At 44.3% G+C, this 20,034-nt stretch overlaps 1 protein-coding gene across 4 annotated transcripts in view; it reads right to left on the reverse strand.

Annotated features, from left to right (window-relative positions):
• RASSF5 (Ras association domain family member 5) overlaps window positions 1-20,034 on the reverse strand; it is a 98,897-nt gene that overhangs the window by 14,221 nt on the left and 64,642 nt on the right. Inside the window, exon 1 of one of the 4 annotated variants that reach the window (XM_054024924.1) lies at window positions 6,191-6,233. The exons of the other annotated variants lie outside the window; for them this stretch is intronic. The gene's annotated coding sequence lies outside the window, so the exon portion shown is untranslated. Of the gene's footprint in view, window positions 1-6,190; window positions 6,234-20,034 lie in introns of those variants that run through there. 4 annotated transcript variants of the gene reach the window in all.

A 20,034-nucleotide genomic window follows, 5' to 3' on the forward strand; every position in this document is an offset into this window, starting at 1 on the left:
TCCTCTGGGCCGCGGCAAGTCAATTCAGCTTGACAGGCACATCCAGGGCATTGCTGCCGCTTACTCCTAATTCATGGAAGCAGGTCACACAACAGGGTACCACATCCTCCCCAGAAACATCTCAGGACCTCTCTCAGCCTCACCTCTCTCTGCATGTCCCGGGGGCCTCAGATCAGTTTGGTGGGAGAACAGAGAGGAGAAGATCACACTGCGGACGAGGAAAGGCCCTTAGAATCTCCCAGCCTTCCTATACGCACCCACTGCACACGTGCTGCCAGGGCTCCAGGTAAAAAGGCAGGAAGCACCTTGAAAAGGCTCACTCCCCTCCCCGCCCCCAGCCATGCTCCCTGTGGAAACCCACAGCCGAGAGGGGGGCTACACAGAAACAAGAGAGTCCAGTCAGTAGAATGGCGGAGGTTTCAGCACACCGGCAGCCTAACTGTGGCAAAGTTTTTTGTTGGCCTCACAGCAAAGGAGAGTTTTAATCCTTCTACCTCAAATGCTTGCCTGGGCTCCAGCTGTCGTTAATCCCCCACCTCGCTATCAGGATTCATTCCCCCTGCTTTGGAAAGCATCTCTCCAAGGCCTCTGCCCTTAACATACGCTGGGCATTAAATGATTGTTTAGGGGGAGAGGGGGAGAAATGCCTCTGAGAAAATTAAGGGGGTGAGTTACCAGGAAAAAATGAACCAGCTAGAGATAAACTTACCCTGACAGGATCATTGGGGAAAAAAAGCCAGCCGTGCCCTCTGAAGGATTCAAGTGTGCGATTTTTCATGATTAAAGATTCTGATGCTCCCCTGAGTTTGCTTAAGACCTTGGAAACCTGAAACTGGATGCTGCTTTCCCTCCACAGTGTTATTGTAGGGTTTATCCCAAACGCTGTTCCCCACACAAAGGTCCCTTCCCCTTGCTCACGGCACACACTTGGTTGGCTCCCTGGGCACCAGGGAAAGACGGGGGCACTAGAGAGGCTGCGTCTGGCCATGACATCCCACACATCCGGACGGTAACATTTGGGCAGAGCATTGCTTATCCCTATAGTGACTGCTGCTGGTGTGTGCTTTCCCACAGCAGCCCTCGAAGCACCACACTAGCGTCTAGTCTCTGCCTGCAACGTGCCTCCAGCTGTCCTGCTCTGCCAGTGCACCCCCCTCCTCCTCTCAGGAGCAAGACTGACAGATTTCAGCCACATCCTTTGAAACCAAGGGCAGAGAACTCCAGGGCTGTGACTGAGAGCTCTAGGCCAATGAAAGGCACATCGGCCCTTTAGGGAGACCTGGAAAGCATCAGCGTCCCTCCGAGTCTGGAAACAGCGGAGGGAAAACACAGCAGCTACACCCAAAAAGGAAGTCGCTCAGTAGGGTGACCAGACAGCAAGTGTGAAAAATCGGGACAGGGGTGGGGGGGTAATAGGAGCCTATATAAGAAAAAGACCCAAAAATCGGGACTGTCCCTATAAAATTGGGACATCTGGTCACCCTATCGCTCACCTTCAGAGCAAATCACAGTCCCTTATAAAATTAACGGGCCCTGTCATAGAAGGATGGAAACAAAAGGGTTTGTGCAACCCTGAAATGAATTAAAATGGAAAGAGAAAAAAAAATCTATTGGGAAAATGGACGCTGTAATGAAATACAAGTCGATACACGAAGCTGCATCTTCATGGTCTATGCAGCAAGGCGTGGCAGCTTCCATGTATGTTTCCTTATGGGGAAATAACCCACTGAAAGGACAGTGCTGAGCTGACTGCAAACTGGATCACACACACACACACACACACACCCCTTTAAGGATCCCAGGGTCTATCTCAAAAGAGGTTTGGAGTGAACACAGATTTAGTGTATGGTACTTAATCTAAACACCTGTCCTGAAGCCATCCTCCTAATTACAGGAAACTCAGAATCCTCATGCCAAAATCATGGTGCTCATTTCCATCCTGCAGACAAGCAGTTATATTCTAAAAGATGCTTTCTGCTATTCAAAGCCTCTCAAGATTGGGCTTTGATGCATAAAAGAAAGTATCTTCATTGTTTCTTTTTAGCTGTTTGTACCAATGACAATGGGAGATCAGATGGTCAGATACTGTAGCTGCCTTTTTTAAAGAAGGGGCTGGATAATTTTATAGCCATATCATATGTAGCAATCCATGTGACAGATAATTAACTCTCATGCTTCAAGGCATAATGCTAACACACTGCAGAGGCCAGGAAGGAATCCCCCTCCTAGCCTTGTGCATAGTATTGGCCAATTGAAAGCAGCCTCCTTATAGGGAGGTTTTGCCTGTTTCTTAAGCATTGAAAGTTGGTCACAGCTGGAGGCAGTGTACCTGAAATGGTGGACCAGGAATATATCTATACCATTAGTGGATGTAAGTGGCTCAGAGGCTACAATGGTAGGTACTCACTCAGGGCCCAATCCATGTCTCAGTGAAGTCAAGTGAAAGATTCAGACAACAACGGGCGTTGCATCAGGATCAGAGTATGTACCATTGTAACCTCTGAGCCCATCACATCCACTAATGGATTTATTCTGCCAACATCCCTATAAGGCAGAGAAGGATTATTATCTCCTGGTTAAAAGACAGGGAGCTGAGGCACAAACAGAAGAAGTGACTTGCCCAGGTCACACAGAGAATCGGTTGCACAGCCAGGACTTGCACCCAAACCTCCTGAATCTCAGCCTGGCTTTCCTCTCTAGCACTGGTCTGATCGGCCTGGCAATACCTTTGTCCCTAAATAAAAATTAAATGTGGTTAATGAAAAACTAACTAATGTTATTAATGTGCTCCAACTGCAACTCCCTCTTCATTTTGGGGCGTAGCTTGGTTTGCACCCAGAAGCATTTGCAGAGAGTCTCTTCAATTTGGCTGAGCGTCAAAGGATAAAGTCTCCTTTAAAGAACAGAGACTCTATAGTCCAGAGTCCATGCATACTGTAAACAAATTCATGCGTGTCTTGGAATAGTATCAGTGAGTGGCATTTCACACTACAATGCACTGCTGCATTTGTCATAAAACACCACCTTCCCCAGAAGCAGGGCCATAAATACATTTCAGATAGATGCTGCCTGAGATCACTAGCAGGACTCATCTTTTATGTTGACTGACTAAAGTTAGTTTTAACTGAGAACTTTAAGTATTAAGGGATATACAAATCAAGGCTGGTAGGCCTAAAATGAGACCTGAGGTCTCCAAACAAAAGCTCTGTGGGATAAACTGGGTTTCTTTGCATATGGTTAGGGGATTACAGAGCAGGCTAGAACAATGCCTTTTCAGCTCACTGCTCCTTTGAGCTGCCCTAAAACTCCTGGGTGTAAGCCCTTCAACACCTCACCCTACCTGTGGGACAATTCCCCAGATGAAGAGGGAGAGCTGAAATCCACTCGTGGTAATTAGATTCATTAGAACCTAATGGTAAAGCACAGTCCTGGGGCCAATAGAAAGAACACTTTTCTGCGCAGGAATGCAGGGGCTTTCAACAGTATCCCTCCTGCAGCATGTCAAAAGGGGTTATAAATGCCAAGTCAGGATAACCAGCAGATTCTGCAACGTGTGCATGCACATCACTCCTTGTCCTGACAGCTGTGCATGGCTGCACGACCTTCTCACGCAGAATGGAAACAGGACCCAGGAGGGACCAGGACATGAGGAAAGTTTAGGCTTGCATTTGAATGGCTGCGGTTGCATGGTTTGGGTTACTCTCAGAGTAGCACCATCCCTCCCACCAGTCTCCACGTACATTAATCCGTGTGGTACTGAGGGTAAACAGTAGGGGGCACTCTTAGTGCCCCACCTTTTTCCTAGTGCAGATGCAGCCATCCTGGCCTAAACAAAATCTCAACACACTCAGGCAATCCTCGATGTTTCCTAGGAAGGAACGATTTTCATATACCCAGACCACTGGATGGAAAAGCTTGGGTTATTATGGTGAACGTACGTGCTGCATTTCCCCCTAATCTCCTTTTATGCTGTGTAAGCATGAATTTAAAATCAAACACAACATAGCCCACAAATAATGCAGCCCCCATGTTCCTGCCACTCCACAAAGGCAACAAAACCAGCAAATTGCAAGATGAAAGCTCTGTCGTCAAGGCAGTGACCTGTTATTAAAAGATCACTCCAGTCCTGGAACATGAGAGACAGAATCAGCAATCTGTGTATAATACGATATCGCTCCTGGCGAATGATATTTCTTTAAAAAAAAAAAAATAAGAGAAGAGAATAGGTTAAGGATCTTAGTACACAATTCCCACACGATCCCTGGGCCAGTTTTAGTATCCATAAGGTTTCCAACTTAAAATTCCCAAAACCTTACTAGAGAATGGTGGAGAGGTCAGGTAAGGACCAAAACACTTCCAACGAGCCCCTTAGATCAATGAATGCCCCATTCAACAAGAATCCCACGTAATAACCTGGGGGGAGAAGTCTGTACAGTTAACTTGCCTGACAGCATACTTACCCTTTTGCTTTCTCTCCCTTTCTTTTGGGTTCATGTTGTATCCATGTATCACAAGGACGAACATTTATCACAACAAACCTATTTAAGGTCACAAGTCAGCAAACGACTTAAGCACGTGCTTAACTTTATGTGCTTCTTGTGCCCATGTGCTTTGCTGAATCAGGGCTCTCTGGCAGACACGTTAAGGACTGAGATTTTCAAAGCAGTCATGGGGATTTAGACACAGGTTCAATTAAAATTAATAGCAGTTGTGTGCCTAAATCCCCTGGACTGTTTGAAAATCTTAACCAATATATTTAACAGCAATACTGATAGAGTTCTGCACGAGGTGACCTATTTCTTTTTCCACCCATGGTTTCCCAAATTCTATTAACTCCCTCCTGGTGAATTTTGTGCTAGTGGAAAATTCAGCCTATTCAGCCAACAGCTGGAGTTTTTACTGAGAATCCTGAAGAGTGAAGTCTTCTGTATTCTGGGGATACCACCAATCATTAACTCTATTATTCAGTCCTGGTCTCTCTCAGACTGCCAACCCATGACTTGCCCATTATCACATGGCAAGTTGGTATCTGAGCCAGGAACAGAACCCAGGAGTCCTGACTCTCTGGCCATGTCTAGACTAGAATTTAAAGGTCTGATATTAGATTGAGTAACCCAGGTCAACCTAATTAACTCCCTATAAAAGTCTAATAAAGATAAAGCAATTGTATTTTTTTTGCTGAACTGACTGAAGTCATGTCTACATGGGCAAGTTTCAACGGTTATACTGGTATAACACACCATGTAGACACATGTTATTCTGCTGTAAGAGTGTCCACACAGGAAGCTACACTGGAATAACTATTTTGGTTTAATTTCACACCTTAGGTTATCCAAAAAGCCCCAGACATAGATGCAAACATACAAAAACCTTCCCATGTAGACAAGGCCTAAGTCCCTTCCACCAGCTACTAGATCACATATTGTTCCAAACAGATATGGGCATAAGCCAACAGACAGATTGGCTACATCAGTCTCTTTATCCCTGTAATTTGCCTCTTCCTGTTAAGGCAGGTCACTCCTTTGTTGTGACGTTCTCAAATGAGAAAACAACACATGCCGGCAGTTAAGAGCCCCTTGAACAAGTCTGTGATAACGATGCCATTTGGTTTCCATGGAGGAAGCATAGAGTCTCCAGTAATGTGGTGAGCACCAGGGAGACAGCTGTCACCAGTGTTTATCAGCAGGCACAAGGCAGGCATTAATTATGGAGCATACTGGAGCTGACACGGGAATACTGCGATTGGACCCCAAGTGAGAAAGACTGGCAACTTGTTCATTAACATCTATCAGCCAAATCATATCCCTTGGAACATTTTAGCAGAAGGTGGCTAATTTGCATGCCCAAATCCTTGTATTTCATCCATTGCATTGTTTTCATTTGTGAATGGTTTCCTCCAATTTATTTTAAACGATTTAAGTTACTTGCCGATAATCCTGAAAGCAAGAAGCTGATGACATTGGTTCTAGATCTCCAAGAGCTGCCAATTCACCTCTATCCTCACCTGCAGAACCTCTGCTATTCCATCCCTGAATCCCCATGCAGCTCGACCACCACAGAGCCATCCTATCCCGCAGAACACCTTCCAACTCCACTCCTATTCCCGCCTCCCCGCAACTCTCCCAATGCAGCTCAATCCAGATCTGCAGCACCATTGCTTTTCCAGGTCCCCTCGCTCCCAAAGCTCTACCTCCTGCTATTCCAGCCTGGGATATCCACACACGCCAATCCTGTTGGTCCAGTCCCCTCTCCCAGCTCAGTGTAAGGCAGCTAAATCGTGATCTGCGCAAAGGCTCTCTTGAATCATTTGCTTCAGTATCTATGCTATTCATTTATTAACTGGCTCCCGTTCTCTACCAAGGATTACAGCGAGGATTGAACTAGATTCGGTTAATGGAAAATGGGTCCTAATTCAGTCCCCTCCCCCCAAATCTACCTAAACTTTACAAGTTTGCCCTGTTTACCACTTCCTCCCTGACTTGTCTCTACATCCTCTTACTTTAAGCAGAGGGAAAGGACAGAAGACATGGGTGTAACTGTGGATAACTGACTACCAGCAATGACACATATTTTAAGTGGCAGATCTCTCATTAAATGACTCAAAAGAAGTCTGATTGCCTGGCCTTAAGACCAAGCATATGATGACCCCAAAATACATCACGAAGGAGCCTTCTGCTCATTTCTAGATTTACATTTTTTAAATTGATGTAACATGCCACCCATCTGCCTCAACGGGTGGGAGAACTTGATGGGGCCAGTGGTGGAAGGGGGACACCCCCAGCAGCAAGCGAAGGAGACACTCACTGAGGGACATCATATAGCTCCCCCCCGCAACTCCCCATTGGAATCTCCGGCCAGTTGAGGGGGGTGGGAGAGGTGCAGCTAGCATTCCCTAACTTCCAGGACTTACTCTGGAACAGCGGCCATTTGGAGCCTCTTTTGGCCCCGTTCCAGCCGCCCCACCTACCCACCCTGAACTAGTAAGGGGAATCCGGCCTGACAGATGCTGCAGGTCTAGCCGATCCCCTGTTTGGGGGGGGAGGGGAGGAGTGTCAAGAAGGAACTTTTTCTCCCATGGGCCAATTGGCAGAGGATTGGAGAGTTTTTCACCTTCCTTGCAGCACCTTCAAGCCACAGCAGGTTAGCCAGGAATGCATTTAGTATCTTGGTTGACTTGTTCAGTCCTCGCAACTTGCAGCCGGTTTCCAATGTGGTTAAAAGGATAAAATGAATAATGAATGGTTCCCGGAGGTAAAAAACCTGGGATTCATGAGATAGGGTGAAACCTTGTGGCCCTCATGGGACGAGGTCACTGCCCCTCTGCACCCTCTGTCCTCCTGGGTTGGAGGGTGGGTAGCCGAGTCCGGGGGGGGGGGGGGGGGGGGTAAGGCTGATGAGAGCATACTCCAAGTTACGAGTTTTACAGTAGGAGCCCTGTAACTCCCGCACTGGAACCAATTAAATGCCTGGGATAGGGGAGTATGGGTGATGGGCAGGTATTGCTCCTCCCCTTTATTTAAGTTTAGTAAAAGTTGCGGCCTGCCACTTAACATCCATCCATGCATCTGTCCTCATTTCGCTGCTGTCTCCACAACAAAATACCCACACAGTGGTTTGTCTTGCATAAGGAAAAACTTACTCTCTCTCTCTCAATGATGGATTTCAACAGTTGGCTGCAGCATGGACACCAGCATCGTTTTTTAATTTTCTTTAACTCTCTCCATTCTTGGTGCAGCAAATTACACATGGCTTCAAACTCCTTCCTGTCATAATTTTACTCATTTAAGAGACACACAGAAAGTGGCCAAATCATAGTTTGCTTCTTCCCTCTTCCATGTACAACTTTAATTTAAAAAGAACCCTTGCATGATGACTTAACCAATATGGGTTTTAACAGCCTTGCTGCTCTCTCTTGGGGGGCCATTTTACAAATCATTTTGCATCTGGTGTGGAATTAATTTGCTCTTATGAAGCCCCCAGTGTTTAGGGACAGATGGTTAAACTGCTTCCAATTGCTAACAAGCAATTTAAGGTGCCTGGAAAGTAACAAAGTTGTTTTGGAAACAGAACTGTCAGCCAACACAAGTCACTTGCCATAACCCTGAATGTAGTTAAGAGCTGACCATGTGCTTAAAACACTTCTCAGCCAGCAGTACATTTTGTGCTGTGGTTTGAAAGAAAAGGACACCATTTTCAGTTACCGGACCTTAAACTAAACTGGTATCCTTCTGTTCAAAAACGACACAAGGCAAACTCAATATAGGCTCCAGAGACTATCAAGATATTTTTTCCCCCTGAGTTAGACATCAGATGTGCTGCAAACCACAGAAGTTGGTTTCCATGATACCAGCATTTAAGTGGGCTTGAAATGTAAGAACCATTCTAATTACTGCAGTTCAGATTTTAAAGGGAAACTGCATTGCAATATTAAAGATGGGAGCTGGGCAAATACTGCAGCAATCAATCAGTGGATATTCATTTGAATTTCTAAATCCAGTCTCTTTGGCACTGTTCATCTCCCTTTGCTAATCTGGGAACATTTATGCTATTGAATTCTACAAGCACCAGTGCTCTGAGAAGGTCAATTTTCAGTTCACATGCTCAAATATTCACGGAAAGGAAGTTTTAAAGTTCTCTTTCCATGGAGCTTTCACACCAGGAAACTGATTTTCAAAAGCAATGAACCCCTAATCTAGAAAAAGAAAAACCACCTGACATATGACCAATATCAACTAAGCAATAGAGTAGCAAGCCATGAGATGTGCACAAGAAAACAATTCATTATTTCTAATAAAGAGGACATGGGAGAAAATGGATCTGTTTGGGGACATTTCCCTAGGAGCGAAAGAAGAAAAATTCAACAGATTAAGATATCATAATCATTGTCCCTAATCGCAAAGGAGAGTAAGCTGTTAAAATAATTCCAAACCCATCCTAAGTACAATAAAGAATAATTAATCAGAAATCCCTCATCTTGATGGTGCCACTATAAGGGCCGGTAGGATAGAGGAAATGGAGTTCCCCATTGGAATAATCAGATTTCCCAAATTGGTTTAAATTTTTTTTGCGGCCATGAGCATCTGATTTCCCATTGCCCCAAGACATGCTTCATGGAGGACTCTCCAGCAGGGAGAGCCACAGCTTAGTCGGAGGGGCAATATTCCCAGCTGCATTCCATTCCTAGCTCTACCCCTGGCCTCCTGGGTGCCCGGACACGTCACTTCCCCTGCCTCAGCTTCCCCCTCTGCAAAACGGGGATCACAACACCCACTCATCTTTGTAAAGCACACGGATCTCTGGATGGAGAGGCCAGTTATTAAGGAACAAGAATCCGCATAACCAGCAACTAGTGCATCAATCGGGTTATCCTCCAGAGCCGAGGCGATCACCACTGAGTCCCGGAGACAGCGCTAGGCCCCGGGGACTCGAGCTGAAACCCATGGAGTTGGATCTTAAACATTCCTGCAGTCTGGGTGTGTCTGGGGCCCGTTTTTGGTTTCAAGTCCATCTCTAGCACAAGGCTGCCCTGTCAAGGCATTTCCCTGCATGCCAGAGAGCGGGCAGAACCTGTGGCAGCCTTTCTGGACGCGACACCCCCCAAAGCAACTGCCCCATCCTGTTTTATTTACACAGCTATTAATAGCCAAGATACAAGGGGAGAGGATCCAGGGTGCTATATAAAGAACTGGGAAGTTCAAAGGCTTCTTCCCTTAACCTCTTCCTGCTGCTTGCGAAGCTGAGATGGTCAGAGACAGGTGCTGGGCACAGTGAACCAAAATCCATCTCTGGTGTAAATCTACCAGCATCAGTGGAGTTGCATCAAGGACTACTTCGGCCCAGCGTCAGTTCTGGATAACAATCAATGCGTCATGCTGTTTGAAGGATGCATTACAGAGACAGACATATCCCTTCCTCTCCATTCCACATAGTGCTGCGAGATGGTTTCTGTCTCCATCCAAGTGCCTCAAAGCATCCAATGGGCCTCTTCCCAGGAGAGAAAAGGGGTTAGAATGCTACACTTCGCACCTCTACATTGCCTGTCATCCAAGAATCTCAAAGTGCCAGAGCTTAAACCCCCCAGCATCCCAGGGAAGTAGTATACCTGTTTTACAGATGGGAAAATAGAGTCAGAGAGAAATGCAATGACTTGCTCAAGATCATACAGCAATTTAGGGATGGATCTGGAAAGAGAACCACTAAACCAGTGCTACAGGACTTAATTCATTCTTTCCATCTGAACGCCGAAGCCCAGGGAGATTCACTGCTCACCAAGCAGAGGTAAGCATGTCATGGGATCCCTCATAGGATCTAGCGAAAGCCTCCTTATTATCTTTAGCAATTGTTTTTGTTTCCAGGGAGGGAGCTGGCTGAAGCAGATGCAGCTTCTCTACAAGGAGAGGTTTCCCTAAGGGATAAGAGGGCATCAACAGCTCTCAGGACATATTTCGCGCTAAGTTAAAACTGAATGAAGGGTGCTAACAAATCTTTGCAGGGGAATGTGGCACGTGCTGCACAGTGAATGGAGCTGGGTGCCCCACAAGTGACAGCTGTCAGTGAAGGATGGAGACAAACTGGACCTGCAGCCCACTAGCCAAGTCAGATCAGGATTGTCAGTTAGGAAATGTGACAATTTTTACAGTAAAAAGACAGACAAACACTGCAGGTGGGTGGGAGCAAGGACTGAAATGCAACTAGGCAAAGACCCATTGTCCGGATGGAGAAACAGTGGCAGTAAAATGATTTTATCATAACAGAGTCATTTGTTAAGAGTCCTATGAAGTCTAGCCTGAGGTCTGCAAGCCTTTTACTGCTCTTCATGAATCTGCCCTAAGCTCCTATTTTGCAAAGTTTCTGCAATTCTGGTTGAAGAAAAAAACAGAAGCGATTAACCATAAGCCGTTGCCACATTTCCTGTTTCACAGAAACAGGATGAAATAAACTGTTAGCAAAACTTCTCAGTAATTGTCTGTCTGTGCATGCATGGAGGAGGACGCTGCTAGGATCCACTTGGGGAGAGGATGCTGACAAGAGAAGGATCAACTCCAGAGTTGGATTTGGTACTCTCAAGGGAACAGGGTTTGCTAAAAAGAGCCCTGGTGAGACAGAGAGGTTGAAGGCTCTGTGGGTTTGTTTACCCCTTCACCCAGTGTCAGTGGATCATGGCCGCTGCTTAGTAAAGATTTAGTAGAACATGCAAATCAGTGACCACATCAGGATTTAAAGGGCACACCCAGCTGCACTGGCGCCAGTAACACACGGCTAATCCTTTTCTGTGCATGCAGTTTGCACTTCCACCACACTTTTCATCCTAGGATCTCCAAGTGCTTTACAATCAATCAAAAGTCACAAGCGCCCCCTTACAGGTTGGGGAGGGGGGGGGGAGGTGAAACCCACATGGGTTAAAGTGACTAGCTAGGGGTCAGCCAATGATCCAAGTGGCAGAGCCTGGGGCACGATCCAGAAATCCCAACTCCTAAACCCCAGCTCAAACCACTAGACAATACTCCTTCACAGACACGTGATATTCTTGTGTTTCTTTGATGTCTACAGATGTCCTGCTAAATTTGCCTGTGACGCAGCATAGCCGAGAAGCCGTGGAGAGAATCAACACTGGCTAACAATGCTGAATTTAGGACAGTAGCAGGTCAATCGCAGAATAAGAATGCCTGAAATGACACCCAAGATCAAGCTTTGCCCTATGCCCCAACACCACATCTATTCTGAAAGAACCGCACAATGACATTCATGCCACCAGCATATTACACTGACGGGGAAAGGAAGAGGGGATAAAAATAAGAAAACCCTCTCACTAAACAAAGACTAGAGATGCTGGCAGAGAGATCGGTGATGCTGGTATCTGTGCACTAACATCATAAAAATGACATGATAAAAATGACTCCGATCACCTGTGAACTCTAACTTGCACCATTATTGTACACATCCTGACACAATTTCCTGTGCATCATGGATTGTTGTAATCTGGTGGTCAAAGCAGAGGACTCATGACTCAGGGTCTACTCCCAACTCTGCCACTGACTTGCCCTGTGACTTTGGCCTAAGGCCTTGTCTACATAGACGCGTTGCACTATTTTAACTAAAAGCCGTTCATAAAACCAGTGCAGACACTCTTAATTCAGTTTAAACCTGGCTTATCTCTGTTTATCTTTACTGTTTAAATACATCTGTTTAAATTTACAGACACAAGCTAAACGGATATAAATTAGGTTTTAAATCAAATTAAGAGGACCCACACATGGTTTTGCACTGGCTTAACTAAATCAGTTGGAAAACAAACACACAGTGCTAACTGTGTGTGTATAAATCAGGTCTAAGTTCATCCACCTTCAAAATAGGGATATTAACACATACCCCACCTGCAAAGGTGTCAGGAGATTAAATTAGTGCTCTTAGAGTGCATCTTCACACCAAGGAGCTACAAGTGCAGTTGATGTGACAACTGTCATGCCATGGCTCCAGCATTTGAAGAAAATAGTTTGAGAGACAGGATTTCACAAGAGGTCAGCTCCATATAGGCACCTAAGGAAAGCAGCCAGATTTTCAAAAGGGCTCCACACACAGCAGTCTCCATTAAGAACAATGGCGAGCCCTCCCTACCCCCACTGAGAACAATGAGTGGGAGGTGCTAGGTGCAACACACTTATGAAATTCTGGTCCCTTGTTTAGGTACCTAACTAGAAGCTGGTGGGAGCAGAGCTCTTTTGGAATACCTGGACCTCAAGTTTTAGCTCCACCTTCCTCAGCATAAAAATTAAAAAGTGGACACTTAAAACAAGGAACCCAAATTGCCACAGCCTACTCAATCATCTCTTAGGATCTACATCGCTACAGCACCCATCACTGTAGTATCTGAGCATCTCACAATACACCTGATAGGTAGGGCAATGCTGTTATCCCCATTTTACAGATGGGGGAACTGAGGTGAATTAAGTGAATTCAAAGTGAATTACGCTAAACTGAATTAAGGCCACTTAAATTCTGAATGAGAATGTCCACAAAAGAATTTAATGCAGTTTAGCAAACCCATTTTAAATTTCGCACCTTTAATTAATTTTGGTTAACTTTCCTGAGTATCCCCTGTGTAAACAAACCCTAAGTAACTTGGTCAAGGTCACCCAAGAAGTCTGAGACAGAGCAAGGAATTGAAGCCAGGTCTCCCAACCTTAGCCATCCTTCCTACTAGACTGCCAAGTCAGACCCATCTCCGGTACCCACACTTTATCTGGCACTGGGATTACTGCTCACCGAAATACAACCTGCCCAGAACAAATACGGGGCATGATAAGAGACAAGCCGCACAAACACACAAAGTGCGTCACTGTAGACTGCTCATGTTTTTGACATATGTAGTTCAAGAGCTAGTTAGCCACACTCGCCTTTTCTTTGCAACAGAGCACTTATCTAATGAGCCATAAATTCACAATCCAGGCTATTAATGGGAGAAAGGGGAAAAATATGGGCTATGGGGATTACTGGGCCTTGCTTGTGAAAGAGCAGTTGTAATCCAGGAAATGTGTCTCTAAAATTGGCATGGTGGGGTTCTGCATTTATCATCTTTCAATGATTCCAGGGAAAATATGCTCCATTTGCAAGTCAAGACATGTTTTTTTCTCACTGTTAGCCTTGCAAAAGTCAGCCTGGGATTTAAAAAAGAGGCTGGTTCTTTTATCCCGTCTTATATCCACAGCTTGCTGACAATTACACCAAATTATGCACAAGGCAGAATAAAACGTAGATTACTATTCCATAGCTTTATTGAGCCCTGCAGGGCTAACAGGAATAAAATTTTGTGTATACGACTCAAAGGCACGCAAGAGGAGATAAGCAGAGCGAGGAGGATCTCAGAGCCAATCTTAGAGTCACTTTTCTGACTTAGATGAGGAGAGCTCAAAAGCATAAATTTTGCAGGTACAATACACTGCATTATTTATCATTAGGGAAACTGTGTGTGACAAAAGAAACATAGGTGGAAATGAGGAATATGCAATTCCCCTGGGATATGACCCCTATGAAAACAACTAGTAAGATTTGGATTTATCCATCCCAACCCCCATCCAATCACAATGAATGTTCCACCCTTTCCTGCCATCCTTCATCTGCATTTGTTTATTCAATCGTATGCTCTCTGGGGCAGGGATTGTTCCTCTGTGTGTGGAAAACATCAAGCACTACCACTAATTCTATGCCATGTGCTGGTTAACCAGTCGTAAAACAGCTGAACTGTAGGGAAGGATTTGGCCCCAGCACTGCATCATTCTAACCAGAGAGAGACAGACCAGGCTAAATCCTCTGCTATTATAATCTGGCACAGCTCCATTTAAATCAATGGATTTAATCAATTTAAAAATCAATATTTTCATTCGGCTCAAGTGTTTATATAATGAAAATATATTTAAATATCCCTTTTGGGAAGGGATGTTAGTTTACTACTCAGCTCATCAGCCCCTCAGTCTTCACACTGGTTATCAGACAAAGGTTTGTTTTAAATTACAAATGAGAGAAGTATGAAGTTTGTCTGAGTTTCCTATGTCCTGTCACTCTAAACCCGTTAGACATATTTGAAATTAAACGGCCCGTCAATTGCTAATGCCCTGTACCCAGTATCATGCAGTGACGAATGAGATTTGAGTAAATTAATTATGAAGACCTCTCAAATTATAAGCAACAACAAAAACAAGCCAGCAATTCCAAAACCTAGATTCTGTTGCATTTGAAACTGGTTATGCTCCGTTTTATGCGCCTCCGGCAGATCTAAAGGGAAAAAGAAAACCAAACAAACATAACAAATGATTCCACAAGTCATAAAAGATTCAGTAAAAGGCTGGGTACCTTTTGTTCTCCCACAATAGCTGTGTAATTATAAAACTTCCACCACTCACCCTCCCCACGCTCCTTGCAATTTACATCAGCGGGGAAAGGATCAAACTATAGAGGGGTTTGAAGCGCAGAAATATAGATGTTTTAGGCATTTCAAATCATTTCAGTAGCAGGCTGGAGCTTACTTGCGCTTGTTGGGTCTGCACAAAAGCTAAAAGGAAACTATCCAACCAGAGAGAAGAAGAAAATGATTATTCCATTCCAAAAGAGGTTAAGTGAAATGAACTAGTCTTTCAATTACCACGTAGATTTAACTTAAACAGTGTTTGCTATCTGTTTCTTTGTTCACAGGCAAAAATGTTTAAAATTAGATTGGACAAAACACTAAGTTGTTTGCAGCGATGGTCCCAGGATAGGAGACACAAGGTGGTTATTTGACCAACTTCTGCTGGTGAAAGAGACAAGCTTCCGAGTTCCACAGAGCTCTGTGGAGCTCTATCGCTTGTTTCTTTCACCAGCAGAAGTTGGTCCAATAACATACTACTTCACCTACCTTGTCTCATGTATAATAAGCACAGTTGCATTTTAACTGGGACGTGGGAAAGACTGGACCCACATGCCTTTTATGGAGCACTTGATAGCCACAGTACCTAGGCATGAGATCTAGTCCTAAAGTATATGATTCAATAGAAGCGCATTTGAAACTAAATGACAAAATTTGGCATGCCTTTCTAAAAGTGATGCTCTCAACTACAAGTTACTGTCCTAGATGCAAGAATCACTAGGCAAAGTTCTCTGGCCCGTGTTACACAGGAGGTCAGGCTAGTTGATCAAAATGGTCCCTTCTGACCTTAAGATCTAGGAAAAGCCAAAGAGACTGAATGAAGATCGATATTTTAACCCTTAGCTAGTTCTTTTGGTTAAAAAAAAAAAAAGTTCCCTTGAGATGAGTTAAAGATGGAGAGAGCCACTGATGAAACCATCCTAACTCTGCTCACTTCTGGGTTCCCACTCGAGGAAGCCAACAGAACCTGGCATGTGGTGGAAAGTCAAGGCAGGGCAAAATGCCTATGACCTTTGCTCTAGCAGCGAATGGAGCAGACCAGTGCAATCAAATGTGGAGTATTAGCCAGGGAAAGGACAAGGACTGGTACTGGGGAAATACTTGATTCGACACCTCTGGGGAGTTCCCTATGGAGGAGCCCTGACTGTATTTTAAAACCTTCTGGCGGCAACACCCATGAGGGCGGGGGGGGGGGGGGGGGGAGAGACAGTACAATTAAGCCCATTGTCTTTTGCCAGAGGTAAGTCCCTCCTAGTATAGCTCTCTGCCTATCTTAAGTACTTCTATGGCCCCATCACTGTGATATCTGAGCACCTCGCAATCTTTACTGTATTTATCCTCACAACACCCCTGTGAGGGAGGGCAGTGGAATAAACAATGGGCAACTGGAGCACAGAGAGAGACTTAGTCACTTGCCCAGCATCACACAGGACACACTAACCATTGTGAACACACTACCCACTGGACCAGCCTTCCCCTCTGAGGAAGGCTCCTTGGCATGAGGCTATGAATTATAGAGAAGAATCAAGGCCGTGATCTTTAAACACAGGGTTCTCTCTTCCCCCCCCCAGATCTATGTATCCTCACCTATAAATCTCCCGTTTCATCTGGCGTGCGCCATACCATGTGCAACATGCACTCACTCCCCACTCTCTTCCCTCACATAATGAGCTGTCAGGGCAGAGAGCCCATGTCCTTTTCAACACAAACGGATAATACTTCACATGAAAAATTAAAGTCGAGCAGAAAAAGCCTCCAGGAGGAAAACATGGAAACCTCAGGTAATTATTATTTTTCATCAATCATTAAGGGCGCCCTGTGGCTTTTCTGCTACTCTGGCAAAACGGAAGGCAAATATAGCCGTCATTCTTGTTCCTTAGAGCATTTCACAACTCTGGCACTATTCAAGTGAGGCAGATGCTGGTGTATTCTCCCCATTTTACAGATGGGGAAATTAAGGAAGACGACGAGGGCTTGATTTTCAGAGGTCACGAGAACCAAGAACTCAAATTGCAGCTGTGCATGTTCAGCACTTCCAGAAAAATCAAACCCTTGGGGCCTGATTCCAACCTTGTGAAGTCCAGAGGAGTCTTTCCATTGCTTCAGTGGGCTTTGGATCAGGCCCTATATGATTCTAATGTGAGAGAAATATCATTAAAGCTAAGGAGTTCCTGGCTCTCCCAGCTTAGTGTCTGACCACTAGGACACAGCTCCTTGAAGAGCTCTGAGCTAGTGTTTGATCAGACCTCTAGAAAGGCAGGGATACAATACAGCCCCACATTCAGTGCTTTCGGATTGTGAAACAAGGAAACTCTGTTCCCACTGCATTAGATTCTACCGAGCAGTCACCGTCTTTGCAACATATTGCTCCTCTTCCCCTCTAACTAGATACCACCATCCTCGAGAGGGGTCTGATCCTGTGTGACCCTTATGCACATGAGTAGTAAGCCCAGAGACTACAATGGGAAAACCTATGAGAGTAATGATTACAGAACCAGGCCCTAAAAGCACTGCCACCCAAACAGGATCTCAGATACGTGACGCTGTAGCCAATACTGTTCAGCTCAGGCCAGTAGTGCCTGGCACAGTTGAGGTTCTAGTCTGACGCTGGTAAAAAGGTGCCTGAGAAAAGGGGGGGGGGAGATAAGGAGGGGCGTTAAATTTTTCAAAAGCACCTGTGTGATTTAGGAGCCTAAGTCCCATTTTCAGAAATGACTTGTGCACTCTGCAGCCCAAATCCCATTACTTACACTGAGACATCCTATCTCACTTCTGAAAATGGCACTTAAGTGCCTTTGAAAATTTTACTGGTGGACAAAAAAAGTGGAACAAAAAAAATTTGGTGGTACTTTTAAAAATAAAAATGTTGTTTTCATTCCAGAGGCTTCCAAATCGACCCTCGTTTGTCATCTCAATGTCATTTTCTTGAAAATTTTCATTTATCAAAAGCCTAGTTTTCAATAAACAAGAAATTCCTAATACAACTGTGTTGGTTTTGTTCAAACTTTTAATTAAAAGTGTCTCAAAACTTTTAACAACCATCCCTCCCTCTGAAAATTTGAAAGAGTTGACAATTTGACAAAATTCTTTTAGAAAAACACTTTTTTTTGTTTAAAATTTTTTGCTCTGCTCTAGTGAAAAAGCTGGGAGCAATCAACATAAAGCTACATTATATCATTGTTCTCAGAACAGGATTCATTATACATTTTATATATATATATATATATATATATATATATACACACACACACATACACACACCCCCATCCATTTCACAACAAACTATGAGCATTTTTGATGAGCAGCTCCTACCAACAGACCACCAGAAAAAAAATCCTTCTGGATGAAAACCTGCCAGATCAAGAGTTTTCTGGCTTTTGTTGAACTTTTTTTGGGGTGTCTGTGTGTGGCAGGGGAGTAGGGGTAAAGTATTGTCTGATGAATTTGTAGGTGGGAAAATCTGAATTTCACCCAGCCTATAGTGAAAGAAAAAGAGTTGACTTTAAAGCCTCTGTATCAGAATATCCAATATTGTTATCCCCTTTCTGCTGCAACTAATGACAAATATTAATGAGCATTTGGTATCAGATAAGGATTTCCTTTTGAATAAATTCATCTAAAGATTAACAGCCGCCATGCTAAAAATTGCACTGTTGATTATCTCCCTTCCTCCCTACAAATTATCAGAGCCCTCAGATCTCCAACCTAACATTTTTTGGTTTCCAAATGGGGCTGGAGACTGACTGGAGTAGAACATCTATCCTGGTCACACTGAATGACAGTAGCCAGCTTTGACAAGGGCACCAGCTGCTAGGAACACAGAGATTACCTTTTGCCAAAAGATAAACTTGAGAGGCTCAGAGCCTATGAATTATTAGTAGATGTCACCCACCCTGGTACAGAAGCCAGCTTTGCAGAAATAAATGACTGAACATCATGCAGTGAAGAGCTCTACTTCATCTTTCAGGTTCCCCCTCCTCTCAATCGGATGATTATGGACATTAGAACCCTGGTATTGGAATCTATACCTGGTGTTTTGAAATCCATGCTTGGCAAAGCTTCTGGCATTGTTTGCTTAGATGGTACACGGGAGGAAATGTGGTTTGGAGCAAAGGAATAGCAATCAGAACTTGTGGGTTTTATTCCCAACTCTGCCACCGATTTGTTGCATCACCTTGGGACAGTTAATTAACCTCTGTACCTAAGTTTCCAACAATAAAATGGGGATACTTCCCCACCTCCCAGGGTGTTATTAGGCTTAATTTATTCCCGAGGTGCTGAGCTCCTCTATATAAAATGGAATCTTACAAATACACACACATACATAAAGTATATTTAAACAATTACTATGAGGCCTGATACTGCCATCCTGGCTTGCATTCAGTAGTATTTTACCATGTGAGTATAGTATTCCCATAGAAATGAAGCGGATCATTTAGGAGCTGATCCAAAGATCACTGAAGTCACTGGCACTCTTTCCACTGACTTCAATGAAGTTTAGATCAGGCCCTTGGTAACGTACAAGGTGAAATTAGTAACAGTAGCAGAATTAGTCCCTAAAACATGACTGGATTATTTACAACTGAGTAATGATTACAAGGAAGCTTTAAATGAAAGCATTTTCCAACTCTATAAGGCTGTTAAGATTTGTCTAGAAAGAGAAACAATCTTCACATCCACATGCCTGGAGCTTTGTTTTGCTTGCAAACAGGGTACATTCAGCAATCCATATTCATCTGATAAATTCAATCCTTTTTTAGGAAAAGTAAAAGAGATTAACAGAGTCCCCAGAAAAACCCAGGGGGGAGTGTGGGTGGGCGGGAGTTAATGCTAATAAACTTGTTCATCCTCTGACAAAGGTTGCGGATTCAGCAATGCAGTGGAAATCTGTTGTCAAGGCTGCATCTATTGTTCATCTGGTCCTTGGGCTTTATATTCTTCGCGGTAAGAATAGCACACAAGCTTGTATAACATACAAAGCTAATTCACTCAGGTGGCCAGGAAATGCTGAGGCCCAGCGCTCTGTACATTCTACAGGATACTGCAATCCCCCCCCTTTTTTTTTTTTTTTGGACAGTTTCTCCTCTTTCATGTTGCTGCCCCTACCAACCAGCTTTTTAAACTATTCCATTAGT

This window comes from Malaclemys terrapin, chromosome 4 (genome assembly GCF_027887155.1).
Source record: "Malaclemys terrapin pileata isolate rMalTer1 chromosome 4, rMalTer1.hap1, whole genome shotgun sequence".
NCBI classification, from domain to species: Eukaryota; Metazoa; Chordata; order Testudines; family Emydidae; genus Malaclemys; species Malaclemys terrapin.